The sequence below is a fragment of the Hylaeus volcanicus genome, chromosome 1 (genome assembly GCF_026283585.1).
Source record: "Hylaeus volcanicus isolate JK05 chromosome 1, UHH_iyHylVolc1.0_haploid, whole genome shotgun sequence".
In the NCBI taxonomy this organism is placed as follows: Eukaryota; Metazoa; Arthropoda; class Insecta; order Hymenoptera; family Colletidae; genus Hylaeus; species Hylaeus volcanicus.
Genome location: NC_071976.1, coordinates 396,462 through 412,261, shown reverse-complemented (window position 1 = coordinate 412,261; position 15,800 = coordinate 396,462). Strand labels below are relative to the sequence as shown.

Sequence of the window (15,800 nt, the reverse complement as noted above, 5' to 3'; positions counted from 1 at the left end):
TCTCTCTCTCTCTCTCTCTCTCTCTCTCTCTCTCTCTCTCTCTCTCTCTCTCTCTCTCTCTCTCTCTCTCTCCGCGGGCCTCGAAACTGTAACACACGTCGAACCGATCTGTTCCACCCCCAATCTCGCGATCTCTTTCCTCCGGTATGTCGCAGGCTCCACGGTCTTTAGTTTATTCATGTGACGTAATAGGATAAAAACCGTCGCTACAAGTTGAGTGCCCAGACGAGATTACAGCCGTATCGTTACGCCCGCTGACTCGAATTTAACGAAATCGTTCTTTCTTTGTGATTTGTCATTTGTCATTATTGCTTTCTTTAAAAAGGTGATCTTTATTCTCCGCATTTCGATTCTGCTTTAACCATCGAGTGAGCACACCCAAAATCATCCCGTGAGCGAACGCACGGCGCTCGGACAACTACATATGAATGCTCAACGTATTACCGCACATGCCAATAACTCAACGATTAATTAAATAAACATTTCGTAGGGTTTTAACACCTTCGTAATGTTCCGTGAAAAATTTATCGCACTAATGACTAATGCGTTAATAACGTTAATGAGTCTAATTAGTGTTCTCTGTCCACGGTGTCAACGATCTATGGTAATTAATATAGTTTCGCGCTAAACATTTATCGTACGGTTTGTAATTATTTACATCGCGATAGCTGCCATTTCGCACGTTATTCGTATATGATCTTTCGTTTTGTCGAGGTATTAATAATAAATCTCAATAAATCGTGTTACCCTTTATTTATTTATTAACGGGAGAGCTCTTTGGCAAGATAAACTATACATGGATAAATAGATAAAATAGGATTGGCGCAATTTCATATGTACGTCTACGTATATATGATTTGGCTAACGTGTCCGATCAATACAGTCTTATTCTACTTGCGTTGATGTTTGTATCATACGTACTGTCAGTGTTGTGGCAATATCTATTTTACCTGGTTCTAACTAATTGTGAGTAACAAAATTGATAGATAACAAATAATGTCGTACCAGCGTTAATACCTAACTTACCGATACCTATGTCTAAGTAGAAATAGTACGTAATAGTTAGACGAATCAGCCCCGTTGTTTATACATACTCGGTCGTAGTAACGCAAGTGTAGTTGATAATATATTTATTTCTGATTGTTTCGGTGTATAACCCGTATAATTTCCAAATATTCGAACAAAGTATCGCAGTGGAAATGTGGCATCGACAAGAGTAACGACTCTTGAGAAACTCGACGGCGCGGGCGGCTATTATCGATTGCTCGACTACTACATTTGCCGCGTCATCAGCTATTAACCATTAAAAGTGAACGTTCTTTTACCGATTTACGATTGGTCTACCGAAAACTGAAACCTGAAAACTGAATGACAATGTCGTCTGATCATTTTTTATACATCCTGCAGATTTCCACGTGTTCCGTCTATACCTATATCTGCATATGTTTTACTCATTTATCAACCGACTAATCATTTATCCAGTTATTTTAATATAATTATCGAAATTTTATTCAACGTAGGAATTAAACTCTACGTGATTTTAATAACAATTTTCACGAACAAAGTACTTGAATGATACAATGTGTAATGCACATTCTGCTCCACTATTGTGCGTTGTACAATACTCGAAAATCAATGGTTTCCTACGCTCTTAAATATTTTATCATCGGCATTCAAACTGTGAATGAATCGTGGAACGTGATCAATTTTAAATGTTTCCTTAAAATAGTAATTACCAATCATTTTTGTTATCATGTACACGCGATACGCTCTGTTAATGTTTTTCCACGTTTCGTATACGTGATACATTATCCTAATAAAATAATAATACCTACCTATTAATCGAGAGTTCAGAAAATGTTAATTAACGTTATAATTATGTAATATTTCATTACTCTTGTTTAAATATCGTTACGTGAAAACATTAAATGCTGTTACATTATTCGAAAACTTGACATATGAATATTGAATTACAGTTTGAATTTGAAGGTGAATTTTCATGTTAGAATTTGTATTTTTATGATTATTTCTGAACGAATTCCCTCGCAAGAAAAATGACTGCGTACCCACTACCGAGCGTTCGAAACGTAATCAATTCTCAGATTTTAAATAAATAATTGTAAAATAAACCAATCTTCCCGAAGACTTCTCGTCTACAATCCAAGACTTTGTTGTACTTCCATGGATGGTTTTTGGTTTGCCCACACGAGCATACCAACATCGACAAACATACTAAACGGATGTCAAAGTACACAAGTGAATACGAGCAAATCGAAACGTAGAACTAACTTTGTTAACAGTTTGAATTTAAACAGCGTTTCTATTGTGTTCGTAACGAGCCTTCCCCCAAAGACTGTTATTCTACGGATATCCTGTATCCAGTGGCCCGATTTCCAGAATCTTCGTGGAATTCAATATTTGAATAACTCGTACATTTCTACTCGAGCAAACAGAAGATCCTTGCAGCCTGGTATGCCAACTGACGTCGGCGTCGACGTTCGTGCCGTTTCTACGATGAACAACTCTGTACGAGAACCGTATGCATATTTGTCAGTTTTGTAAAATCTTTACCCACGAACGAATCTTCTGCTGAACCTTTTCGCGTTACAGGTTTTGTTAGAAGGAAGAAAAAGCACACCGTGTTTAAAATGTAAATAATTGGCAGTATCGATGTTGTTTAGGTATATTAACGAGAACGACCACAGCGGGGCGTTGTAAAAGTATAGAAGGCACGGGGAATAAGATGCACGGAATCGAGCGTGTACACGGAAATCTGAAAAGTAGCATATGCGTCAAGTGGATGGCGTGGTAGTTTCGTGGCGCGATGGTAAGGCGGCAATTAATGTCAGGACTGTTTGATAGACCGGCTTCGAACCGGTTTATTCGTATTGGGGTAGCGTACAGGCCAGAAGGGATGCACGCGTATTCATGCATTACCGTTTGTAAGGGGCTGCAGGCCACGAGATTGCATAATCGATACTACACCTGTGCCACTCACAAGTGCGCACCTGTGTACGGGGGAGGAAGGTGAACGCGTTTGAAAAAGGTCATCCGTAGATGCTTATCAACGACACATTTGTGTGCGTTTGAAGACCCGATGAACCGATCGCTTCAACCGGAACTCTTCTTTTTTCGTTTCATTGGTGCGTGTATGAGTATTCGTGGTGGGCTCTGAATTTTAAATCGTACTTTTACATTGTTTCTTCGAGATAAGCAGTGCGTACGTACGTATCGTAATTTATGCATACGTTATTGCACTTCGCAGTATTTGTCTTCCGATCGAAATGTTATTATTTCAAATCTGTAGGATGTTATCCGACATTGTACATCGCGTCATGGGATTTACTATAAATAAAACTGCCAAACAATATTTACCGTTAGAATTCAAAGTATTTTCGAATCGGAACGTACCATAGTACCACGGTACCACGGTACCACAGTACCACATACAGAATACACATAAATTTAACACAGAGCCGATAATAGGATACCGTTGTAAACGCATACTAAGGGAGAATTGAATTTATGGCCAGCAAAGAATTCGGAGGAGAAGAATAATACAATATAATATAGTGGAGATACGAGTCGGTCGCAATGCACTGGAGTTCTCGATGCGGAAGAACATCGATGCGAAGTAAACGGGGTAGTATGGCCTTAGCCGGGTCCCTCCGGTGGTGAAAGTACGTGGATAGTGCATCGTCTCACAGACCACTCACCCACGTGTCCCGCGCGTAGGTGTGTTTCACAGCCATAGAACAGCCGCGGACGATCCCACACACGGGACACTGGGGACACATAACGCTCCCCACTTACATCCAATCGCTCCTGATTTATACTTACTACTCGCTTGGCCCCTTATTTATCGTGCTTCATGGAGACGCGCAGAGAACAGAAACGTTAATTTGCACAAATTGAAAATTATGGACCGCGACCGAAGACAAGAGTCCTCGTTGGTAGGAACTCCGCGAAGAATTATCGATTTCCTCCTTTCCTTTCCTTTCCTTTACAAGGAAATTAGTCGTCTTCTCATTTTCTGATTTTTCCCTCGTTCCCGTTCTCGCACCACCACCACTCTTAATTCACCGGTTTTATGGCAATCGGTTCGGGTTATTACTGTTCTCTCTCCTCGATCGTTCTTCCGCTTCGAAACTTTAAATAGAATTACAGGTTGGCATTTGTAATCGATGGGTGGACGATTCGAGAATTTCAATCAGCTCGCAGTCGTGGCCGAAAAAAAGTAATTACAACTAAACAGAGACGGCTAGGTCGCAATATTTCTCGGATAATAATTAGTGGGAAATGAAAAGTATCGAAAGCAAAAAATGATAGTTACTTTCTTTTGAAAGGAATACAGTTGGACGAAGGGATGGATAAGGTTAGGGAAAAAATAACCGACGGTGAATATAACGAAGAAGGGACTTAAAATGGTATTCGCTAATAGCAGGTGCAAAAAGAGAGTGGAGGTTTAGTCACGCACATATGTTCGAGTGATACCTACAAATGGGATCTCTACACGTATATCGACGCGCGATCAGATACACGCATATAGACTTTTTTCAACCGTGCAACCTATACCAATGAAATATATGAAAGTTGACTTTAATAAGATGTCGAAGGAAAATATCGCGTAACCCAACCATAAAATCCGCGACACGACGAACCGATGAACCGATGAACCGAAGAAACATCGTACACGGACGGCTAAATCAGTCGAAACGGTCTCGTGCGAGACAGACAAACAGGCATTCGCGTACAAGCCAGTATTATTAATACGGGTGTATTACGAGGGTTTCCTGCATGGGGGTTAGTGTCCATCGTTGGCCTGAAATAGGTACACGGTGTGGGCTACCAGCGAGGGCGAACATTACTTCCGCTCGGTCCTTCGCGGTTTAACGCTCTTATTATTATTTTTATTAGAGAGCCGCGGTATATAATGCTATCAGCCCCTACAAGGGCGGGCACGCAGGAAATAAACCTAAGTGTATAATTACAATAATACTTACCGAGATCCCTTCGTGGGTTCTCTCCCCTTCCTGAACCCCCTTTCTTCTACACCCTCCCTAGACTCCGTACCTTCGTCTCTGTCCACCCTGTACGTTTCCTGTTCTTTTCACGACGCATCGTGAATTTCTTTCCATCTTGTTTGCTCTTACCTTCTTGTCATCGCACGGTGATCTAAAATCAGGAAAACGTGGCAGAGAATAATTATTAAAGAACGGAACGACGAAACACGATTCTGTCTTGTTTTTCGATCGCGAAGAATACCGACATCAGAAAATATTCAATTTCAGCTGGCGTGTACTCGTAAACGTAGCAATCATTACACTCCGCCTATGGAACGAGCAAAGATCACGGAATATAGTATTCGGTCGCGTAAAAATATCTTTTAACCCAGGGTCGGGGATGTGTCCGCGTATGATCGCGCGCTCACGGAGATGCGGGTCAGACTGGTCGTGGACGATTATAAAACATAAGCAATTCCGTGGTGTGTATGTTATAGCGCGAGCCAGAGGTATACCTGTACGTGACCGAACTGTTAAACGCGAGAATTGCCAAGTTCCGATAGAGTTTGGATGGGGAACGCTCGTGTCTACTCCGTTAGCTTGATCCCCTTCTCTCGTACCGAATGCCACGTACGTGTCCTATCCCTTGGCCGTGTACATCGAGATACATGTACTCGTATGTATGTACACACGTGTGCCGTTTTTAGGAGAAGGATACCACTTCTCCGTATATTTTTTATGTCCTGCGAAGCATAACCACCATCGAGGATAAGTCTGTTCGTTGCCGAAACTATCGCAGAGTTACCAGCAAAAACACCAGAAAGAAGCATCGGTATCTTCTTTTGATACGAGTTCCTTTTTTCTCTCCATTAAGCGGCCCGTCTAATGCAAGCCTATCCACACGTTTTACGTTTAGGTACTAGGGAAACAATCACGGGACACTCAACGGGAGCACCCCTCGTCAAAATCAAGAGTCTATTATTATGACCATATGTTTATGCCACGATTGTATCTTGGCAAAGGGGGAGAGACGAGCTCAGAGCAGGGGGCAGACGTACACCTGCTTGAACGCAACGCATGGGTAAGGGCGGAATGTGTGGGCAGAGTACACATTCTTGTCGGATATGTGTCACTCTTCAAATAATATATATCGACAATTTTTTGCGTCGTCTATGTTTTCTGGAAAAGGTCCGACCATCTACCTTTTCCTAATCTGTTTTTCCGCCGAGAATATTTCCACGTTTTCTTCGGACGCGAATCTCTTCTCTATGTAAAACCAGGTGACGTTAAACTTCTCATACCAGAATTTAAAAAACCTTTAACAGGCTGATTTGTTAATGTTAAAACTTGATAGCGTTCGAATACTTTGGTGGTTGACCGAGCCACGATACCTATCGGATCTCGATTTCATAAATCGCACTGCCCGTAACTCGGAAGCAATGAAAAAGCGTGCTGCTATGACGTTCTATAAATGGAAGTCTCTCCTCGGCCGACAGTAGGAGATCCTTCCGGAGGAACGAGGCTGAAGCGGCTACGTCGGTTGAAATTAGCATCATCCCTGGTTAAAGCAATATCGACCGTGAGATGTCTTCCGCGGCGTCTATCTTCCAGCATCGGGGTTTTACCCCTCGGGTCTTAATGAAATTATCGTCAGGCCGAGTTTCGAGGACAAATCGACGTTTCAATTTTCTTAATGCGCTCATCTCCCCGGTGGGATATTGGCGTGCGGCCGCCCTTCGTGGCCCTAAAAGTTGTAGCCATGGATCCAAAGGACGCGTTCCGTTTGCTTGCTGCCACCGAAATCCTCGTGTTGCGAAAAGTTTCCTAGTACAGGACAACGCAAGACAAGCTACAGTTGGGTGTTGCTGCCACGTGCCGTCGCGTGCCCGCCACGTGACCGACTTGCTGCCCACTGTTTGCTCTCATCCTTCCTTAACTGCATTACTACAATTGCAATTACAGGCCCACTGAATTTACGCGTGTCACTTATTGCGCTCGAATTATCCCTACGACAGCCCCCATCGTTCCCCAAAACGGATGTTCCCAATTTTCTATTTTGTTTTTACAAGTAGGTCAATAACACCACTCGCTTCGACTCGATCGGACTATCGATTCGTACGAAACTATCGCAGGCGTGGACGGCGCGGACGGCGCAACCACTCGTTAAACGGTAAATCGGTTCCATCTACTCGCTTCTACACGTTTTCTGGTTTGCCGTTGAAACGAACACGAATACGCGAGGCTACCGGAAAAGGTCTTTTTTGTAATATATTACATACTTTACGACAGTGCAGATAACAAGCGAAATAATAATCAAAGAGTGGAATACGAGACTAACGTGTAAGACTATATACGAGTACAACATTGTACCTCGCAATATTTTATCATACACACTTTATCATCCACATTGATTACTAGTTTCGCAACAATGCTGCTGATTAAAATTCAACTTGGAATTTTAAATGTAATTTTGTACACTCCTCGTTGTTCAATATTAACGAGGAATAAAACAGGGACATGGAAGTAAAATTGTACACCTGTCAAATTTGTGCAATGCTCGTCATAATTAAATCGTTAATAAATTGGTCGGTGAGAATTAAAAAGCTCGTTGGAAATATAGCTTTACGTGTTTCTATTAAGTATTATGATGCTTAAACAATGGAATCCTTAAATCCCGTTCTCTCGAAATTCATTCATTTTTTCTCGATTTCATTTACCAACAAAATTCTTTTCATCCTTAAAAACAATACGAAAGCTTAATGCGTGCAAACACGGAATAGCAAACGCAACGTTTTCAATCAGTTTTCGCTTATTTATCGATTTTTCGAATAATTACCGATGGAAACAAATAATATGTATATCCTTTGTACGGATTTTTATTACCGAATTACGATACAAGCTAAAGCGATTTTCCCAGTAAAACGAATGCGTGAGAAACTCCGGCTGATAGCTGAGATCGATAAAGTAACGATCAGGGCTGACCCGTTTGCGAAAGTTCGGTCTTTTCATCGAAGGTTCAAGTGCACTTGCAGGTGTAGTGCTTGTAAGTTTAAAAATAAGCAAGAAATTCGGCAAGCATACATTTCAGCTAATCGTTTATCATGCGTCGTAATCAGGCGAATGAAAAAAGGCCCCGAAAGATTAAACAAAGTTGAGTCAATCGAGGCTTTTCGATTTACCTGCAGCCACGTCGAGACAGCTACCGGAAGATTCTATTTTAATAATTGGTTCCGTCGAGCAAAGTCCGGAAAGTAGTTTCTGGCGTGGCAGACGAGCCGTCGCGCGTCCTCCGAAGAACGGGAACCGAAAATGGAAAACGGAGCTCGTGACGTTCCAGGTAAGTGAAATGACGTGAAGCTACGTCAGTCAGAACTCGGGCAAGTTGGAATGGAAAGCAAATGGAAGAAACGATCAACAGATCTCGTTAGAGAGACTGATCCATTAATAACGGTCCGTTTTAATATTATCTTGTCGCTGTTTAGATAGCTACACTCCTGATCATACTTTCAACAACTATAACGTCGATAAATTAATAATTATTAAAGTAAATGTCGAAATTATCGACGGCATCCTTGAACAATCTTTGGATGATAGAAAATTCTTAGCGCTATTACACGTAGAGTAAGAAACGTTAAAAAATGTATCGAAAATGGAATGAAAAAATAGCCATAAAATTAAACAGAAATAAAAATGAAAGGAAAAGAAGAGAAGGAGCGAAGAAACAACAAAGAGACGCGCAAATACAGAGAAAGTAGAGGGAGAATCGGGAAAGGACATAAGTTGGAGAGAGCGATTTTAGTTGTGCGGGTAGTGGCGTAAATGGGATTGCGCGGATGGGTGCGCAGCCCGAATAGGTAAAAGCAGACCTCCATTAGAGAAACTCTGACGTCGTCATATACGACCGTTATTGCGGCCACAGTAATGACGAGGCTGTGTGTTAACTAGATAGAACTGACAAGAACTGTTCCCTTGTCGCGTATTCCCTCGAATCTCACGTTTTTCTGCCATATGGACGAGCATGTCTTGTTATCAGTGTTCCTGCCGTGGACGACAACGATTCACGCATGCGTATAATCGGTAAAAAGAGAGCAGATTACGATCGGCATCGACTTATTTTTCTAAAATAAACAACATAGAGGAATATATAATATTTCATGCGCAACAAACGTACTAGCTTAATTAGAATTACAGGATTCGATACAAAAGTTCCTTAACGATAGTAATATAAGCTTCGTAATAACTCTGAATCGACAAAAAAATGTATCCTTCCGTCTGGGAAATCTACACCGGTTCTTGTCAACCAGCGTATGATGGATGAGAAACGATTACGCAAGAATCGTTCCATCACACTTAAGAGCAATTCATTGCACTCGCGGAACCCCGCGCGAAATGTCGTACTGATCAGTGATCATGTCCTAGAAATTCGCGTAATAAATAGGTAATTACCACGTTTGCTTTAAAAAAGACATGAGAATTAATTCCTAAATTCGTTAGAGTTGAGACACCAGCAGAGGTATCGGTCTATAAGAAAATACTATGTATGTCTGCGCGCAGTTAAATAAAAGGAATAGAAAGAAGATGCTGACCAATATTCCAACTTGACGCGTTAAATGATTAAGGACGTAAGAGGAACTTGGTCTATTTATCATAGCTCCCTTACTCTGGATTCCAGTCAAACTCGGAGAAGTAACCCCTGTTACATTTACACCCCTTTCTATTCTTCTCTTCTTCGGTTCCGTGTAATCAATGTGATCGTTTCATTCAACCGAAAAAAAGCGATATATTACAACCGTCCTTCTCCAAACGATCAACATTTCTAATTGCGTTCTTATCAAATAATGATTTCTATGTTCGATTGAAAAAGAAAGATGACAGCTTTAAATCCCCTACATATAATTGTGCAGTTTCATTCCAGGTTTCTCAGTGTCGAAAATTAGGTAATATTATCCGATAAGTAATCTTATTCTTAAACCGAGTCGTAGGAAACGCGAGCGCCTTCTCCGCAATTATCTCTTTCTTCCCCTGTTTCCTGTAACTACTTAGGGGGATCTTTTACGTCGTATTTAAATCAACTCGATTTACATTCAATTGTTCTGCTCGTAATATATACAATAAGATACGATACGATACGATACGATACATAATTTGATTGGATGCATAAGAATGCTTGCACGTGCAGCGTTACTCGAAAATCCGTTGAATTTCTTAACAAGACAGAAATTGAAAGACTGTTCGCACAACCTAACAGATTTTGATGATCGGCGATCAAAGAACAATCTTTCTCGTCCTAGACGTCAACAGACACAGCCAGAAACCTGAAACGATAACCAAGAATTTCAGCCATGACTTGAATTTGTTTCATCGAGTTTTACAGATTGGTAGTCGAGATCGGTGTATGTTCGACGATGAATAGGAGAATGGGTGAAGTTGAGCATGGCGGCTGAGTATAGTGTAGATGGTCTGGATCGATGAGAGACAGCGGCTGGTCTGATTGGCGGGACTGCGGGGGCGGAACACCACGTAGCCAATGACCGTGTCTATCCTTCGATACATAGTGGTAACGAAATCACTGATATTTTTATGCTCCGAAACCGTCAAGTTTGACTTAACTGTAAATACCGTAAAGCGATTTTATGGATCGTTGATGCGCCACCCTTTCAGACACCGATACGAATTCGACTTTTTCGGCACGACGACGACGACGACGACGACGACAACGACGACGACGACGACGACGTTACAACGATTACATCAAATCAACAATAATACTCCAAAATAATCTGCTTATCCCTGTTTTGGTTTATTGTTTGACAAAAATCTTGCAAGCCTCAGACATTAGTAACGATGTACACGGATACAACTTTGATTTCAAACTTTTCATTTGGATGTTTACTTATCGAAATCGGTGCCAAACTGTGTTTTATACCGGTAATTATCAAGGCTCGGTAGTTGCTAGGCAACAGCAAAGATTATTGGCTGTTATCTGCTTTCCTCCATAGTGTTCGCGGGGATTTAAACATCCATAAAGCGGCTTAGCTGCAGACCGTACGCGATGAATGAAATTTCATATCGATAAAGGCTATATCGATCTATATCGTTACCGACGGATAGAAAATTATGTTTTTCGCCGTCCCCTGATAATTCCGTTTGCGTTTATATAACGCTAACCTCGATGCGCGACGTGATTTTCGATAGTGCCTCTGGCTAAAATTGGAAAACGTTTATTTCTTTTTTGAAAATGAGTAAACAACGCGAACAACGCTACCCGATAAACCAGGAGCCGCGCCGTCCCAGTTCTGTTCAAGTTCCGCGCTTCATTTCGTACCTATGTCACGTGATGGAAGACAATTACGATAGTGCAACAACAGAACGAGGATTCGCATCGAATCCAGTGATAAATTCAGTAGGTATACCATGTATTATTGATCATCCAGTTAGCATTGTACTGTCATATTAAATCGTGACCGAGCAAAGATAAATCACTTGGATGTTTGTTTAAATCATCGAAAGCGTTGAAAAATCCATTTTATTAATTACTTATTTGTTTCGCAGCGAGTTGCATATATTTTGATACGCGATTGATCGAGACACCAATTACATATTAATATTTAATGTATTGTACAACAGAAGTGAATGAAAGCTTGTTACAAATATATTCTGCATGGGTTTCTCGATACTTATTCAAATGTATCATGCGAATCGTGGAATATTCAAGTAGAGATAACACACGTGCAAGAAGTTAAACCAACGTAACGGTGCAACATCCGACAACACGCCAAGTGTTACATTACATACAAACGTATAACGTACAAATTGGTCTAGCTAAGCAATTTTTAAACGTTGAGGACGGAGCATAGAATGTTTGTTAGATTCTGCCGCGTTCAAGTTATTCGTCTTGCAGCATGAATCGGCCAAAACGATGTTCCTCGAGTAACTTAATCGTATTCTGGATTAAAAGCAAAAAGTCACTGGGTAAAGAGTTGACGAGAACCAGGAAGAGCGTCTACGAATCAGAATACTGCATTACGAAATTTCATAAATTCTCTTTATGATGGCTCTTAGACGCTTCGCGCTTCGTCAGGATCTGTGTTTTTCACTTGAAATAATAATGACTCGAGCGAACATAAATTCTCACGACTGCCTATCTACTCCGCGCGTCTGTTACGATTGGAAAATAACATCGTACTCGAACGAATATTACCCAACCTTCAATTATTATTACATTTCATCGAAACAAACAAAATTCTATCCACTATTCTTACTTCAATGTGTTTGTTGTTGTTTTTTCTACAAGTGTAGGTTCATGCTACTCCGATGTAAGAAAGGTACAGGTATTAGCTGGTACAGATTATATTGTTATACGGTACAGCAATAAAAACTGGGAATATCCAGATTGAAGGTGGAAAGCACGTCCAAGCGATGTTTAGAATGGTTCAAACGAATCTGTTGAATAATAGAGTATGGTAGACAGTTACTGTAAGGGAGCAAGTGTCTCCGATTATAACAAAAGTGAAGGGGCGAAGCTTGGCTCATTTGTTATTAACCAGCGCAGTGGAGCGTCCAAGTGCAGAAAGACTTGGAACACGACTTCACACTTTGACTCGCAACCCTTGGTAAATTTAGTTAATTATCAGTTGAAACTTCTACGACGAACTTGGTCTATTCTGTCCTTCCATTTGTCCAATGCTTCTTTTTCTTTCAAAACAAGTATCTCGCTTCAATTATTTTTACCAACACTTTGTTTTATCGGCACTTAACTCTGACACATGTGTGTTAACAGTATAATGGTTTCAGTATGAATAACTTGTAATTAATTCGCTAGACAGAACAAAGAAATTTTCTTCCGCGTTTTCGCGATTTATGTATGTACATTTCAACGAGGGATTGCTAAACTCGTCGGTTGGCGGAACAACACTCTGCGTATATTGTAATATATGCTATTCTCACCTTACGTATATGTATACATTTAAATATTTTAGAAACGAAAAGGTCGGGTAGGCTATTATTTTGTCTCGCACTGTATGTATCGTATAATTCGCCGAAGCGGAGTTTTGCGGTTGATTTACAATCGGTCGAACGCAGCTTTCCTGATAATCAAACGGGAGGTTCCGATTGGATTTGTACGAATGCGCGCACGCCTGTGTCCCTATATCGGACAGTGCACCGCGTGCATGCACCATGCACCGGTTACGCCGAATCGAGGATACCAAGGAAAATCAATTAGCCGGGCAAACTGTTTCGACTGCGGCTGTTTGCCCGCGCTGGAGCCGCCAATGTATTTCGTCTCGAAGCTCGGCTACGTGTCCCTGCATGCCGCGCATGGTGCGTGTGCAATGTGCATACACCACCCTTTCTATTTGCAACCGATGCACTGCGCGCTACGCGACACTACCCTCTCGCATACACCGACTCCAACCCTTGTGATACCGACGCGACGTTTCCGTGAATTTACCTGATTACATACCCGAATACGCAGAACGAGAATTCGAAATTGTTCGGGAAATTGAAATGCTCGCTTGTAATAACGTAGCTAAAGCGAACCGCGAAGGAATGTTGTAAGGCTGTAAACGCAGCTGCGATGGAGAGAAATATTCGAGTAATTTACATTCAACGCTTTGTACCTGTTAGTATTATACATGACAACAACGGTAAGAAGCCACTACTCGATAATAAACGTTCTTTCGATCTCGATAAATACGTGCGAGTTTGATATCGTCGTTGAAGCATACTCTCGTGTGCGTCGTAAACAATTAGAACGAGTTGGATAGACTCGTACTTTTGACCGATGGTGTATAGCCGTTAGGAAAAGTATAGAAAAGTCGCAAATTGAGCAAAGTATGAGCAAGTTTGGACATAAGTGGACAGGAAAGAAAATAAATAATTCAAAGAGCAAGGGTAGCGTTTCTTTTTTTCCTTGCTGTTTCGTTCCCTTTCTGTTTCAGTCGGCGACGCGACGCGACATACTGCGAGTACTATCGCATACTGCTTGCGCTACTGTGCAACAACTAAAACGATGCTTTGAAATTTCACACCGTTTCAATGTATTTCCCAAAGTATTCGCTCTATACTATACCATTCTATGAGACGATTTAAGGATTCTGTCATCCGAAACATATTTGGAATACGATATCTTATCCAAAAATTCGATTCACAAATTACGCAGGACATTTAAAAAAAAGTATCCACGTGGATTTCATCGATTCACAACAATGGCAAATTCGCAGATACGTATTGTGTACGCGTCTTCGATGTTACCAAGCTTTGTATTTACACTCGATGCACTGTGTACATACAGCTTGGTACAAACCACACACGATACGCGTCTCACGCACGTGCACTACGTGTATAGAAGCGTTGATTGCTGTCACATATATGTACCTGCGAAACCCATAGATGCAAATAGACGCGGATCCACATGCAGCTATGTACTCTGCGTGGACGTAGAGTCATATCGACGCGTTGCGTCGTTGAAAATTGACGAAACAATATTTTTACTGCTGCGATTGCAAATGTATGTGCGCGTGTATGCATGTAGATCCATCGATCTGATGTCCATACATAGTATTTTGAATAATTAGCGAGTTGCAATTTCGGATTTCACTCGTGGATGTATAAAACAATGTTTCGAATATAAGCTATGAAATAACGAAGCAAGTACACCCATACGATTGCAGAATACTGTACAAATCACCATTCTCCGATCGCAATTTATATTCAAAGTTTCTTTTAAACAAGATTGAACGTAAAGTTCAACTATAAACGATTAGATTCACGCGTTAAATTAGTACAAACATTTACAAGTTAAAGTGAAACTAATGTATCGATGGCAACTGCGACTGGAACAATGACACGATCATTGTCATCGGTAGCGATCGAACTCAGTTATTGGCCGACTCTCTAATGAGAACGATATCAAATTACCTAGTTCTGCGCAAATCCTAAAATGACTCGATTAATTTGTGACGTCGGCGTCGCGACGCCGGAGTGGCCCGATTCTGTCAATCTTAGCGGTACACTTTTAAATATACATATCACGCGATTGCTAAGAATAAAATATGCAGTCTAAATGAATATTAAGTAATATTGACAGATAAACTCCACCGATGTGCAGAGATTTCTACCCGATAGTAAATATTTTCTCGTATTCGCGATTAATGTTCGTTTCTACGGAAACTTATAAAACAAAGATAAATAGGCTAATATCTAATCACTCTCACTTTTTCATTTTTTCGATTATTACGATTTATAGACGTATCGCGTGATTCGATCCTACATTCTCGTGCTTTTTGCGCACACGATCAATTTATTTATACGAATAAAAATTGATTAGAAATCGATCAAGGTAGTAAATATTTTTGAACCAAACGTTAAAGTCCAAACGTGAATTTATTTATACGTTGAATTTATTCATTCAACGTTTCGTTATTATGAACAACTATATTTATTACTGCGATAATTATTTTTTCAGCGATACTTTTAATGGAACGGATTAGAATTAAAGTTCAAGTTGTAGTTGAAATAAATGTTAAGTTGCCATCAGCATCGAAGCGAAATTTGAAATGTCGTTCAACTCTCGGTACTCGGTGTCGAGTGCTTAAAAGTCAAATCGAGAATGGAAAGTGGTAAAATTTTCCCAACGTCACGCTTTAACCTCGATAGTCCATCTAGACTACGTGCCATCAATATCAATTACTCGCGGAACAACCCCGCGCACTTTTATAATAGACTTTCCACCTCCGAATTACACGATAAAGATGAACTTTGATTATAAAAGAAAACTATGTGTATCCAAACAAG

General features: G+C 40.7%; 1 protein-coding gene across 1 annotated transcript in view; it reads left to right on the top strand.

The window, feature by feature from the left end:
- Positions 1–15,800, top strand: part of LOC128872366 (inhibitory POU protein) — a 31,662-nt gene that overhangs the window by 1,758 nt on the left and 14,104 nt on the right. The gene's annotated exons all lie outside the window — the stretch shown is intronic.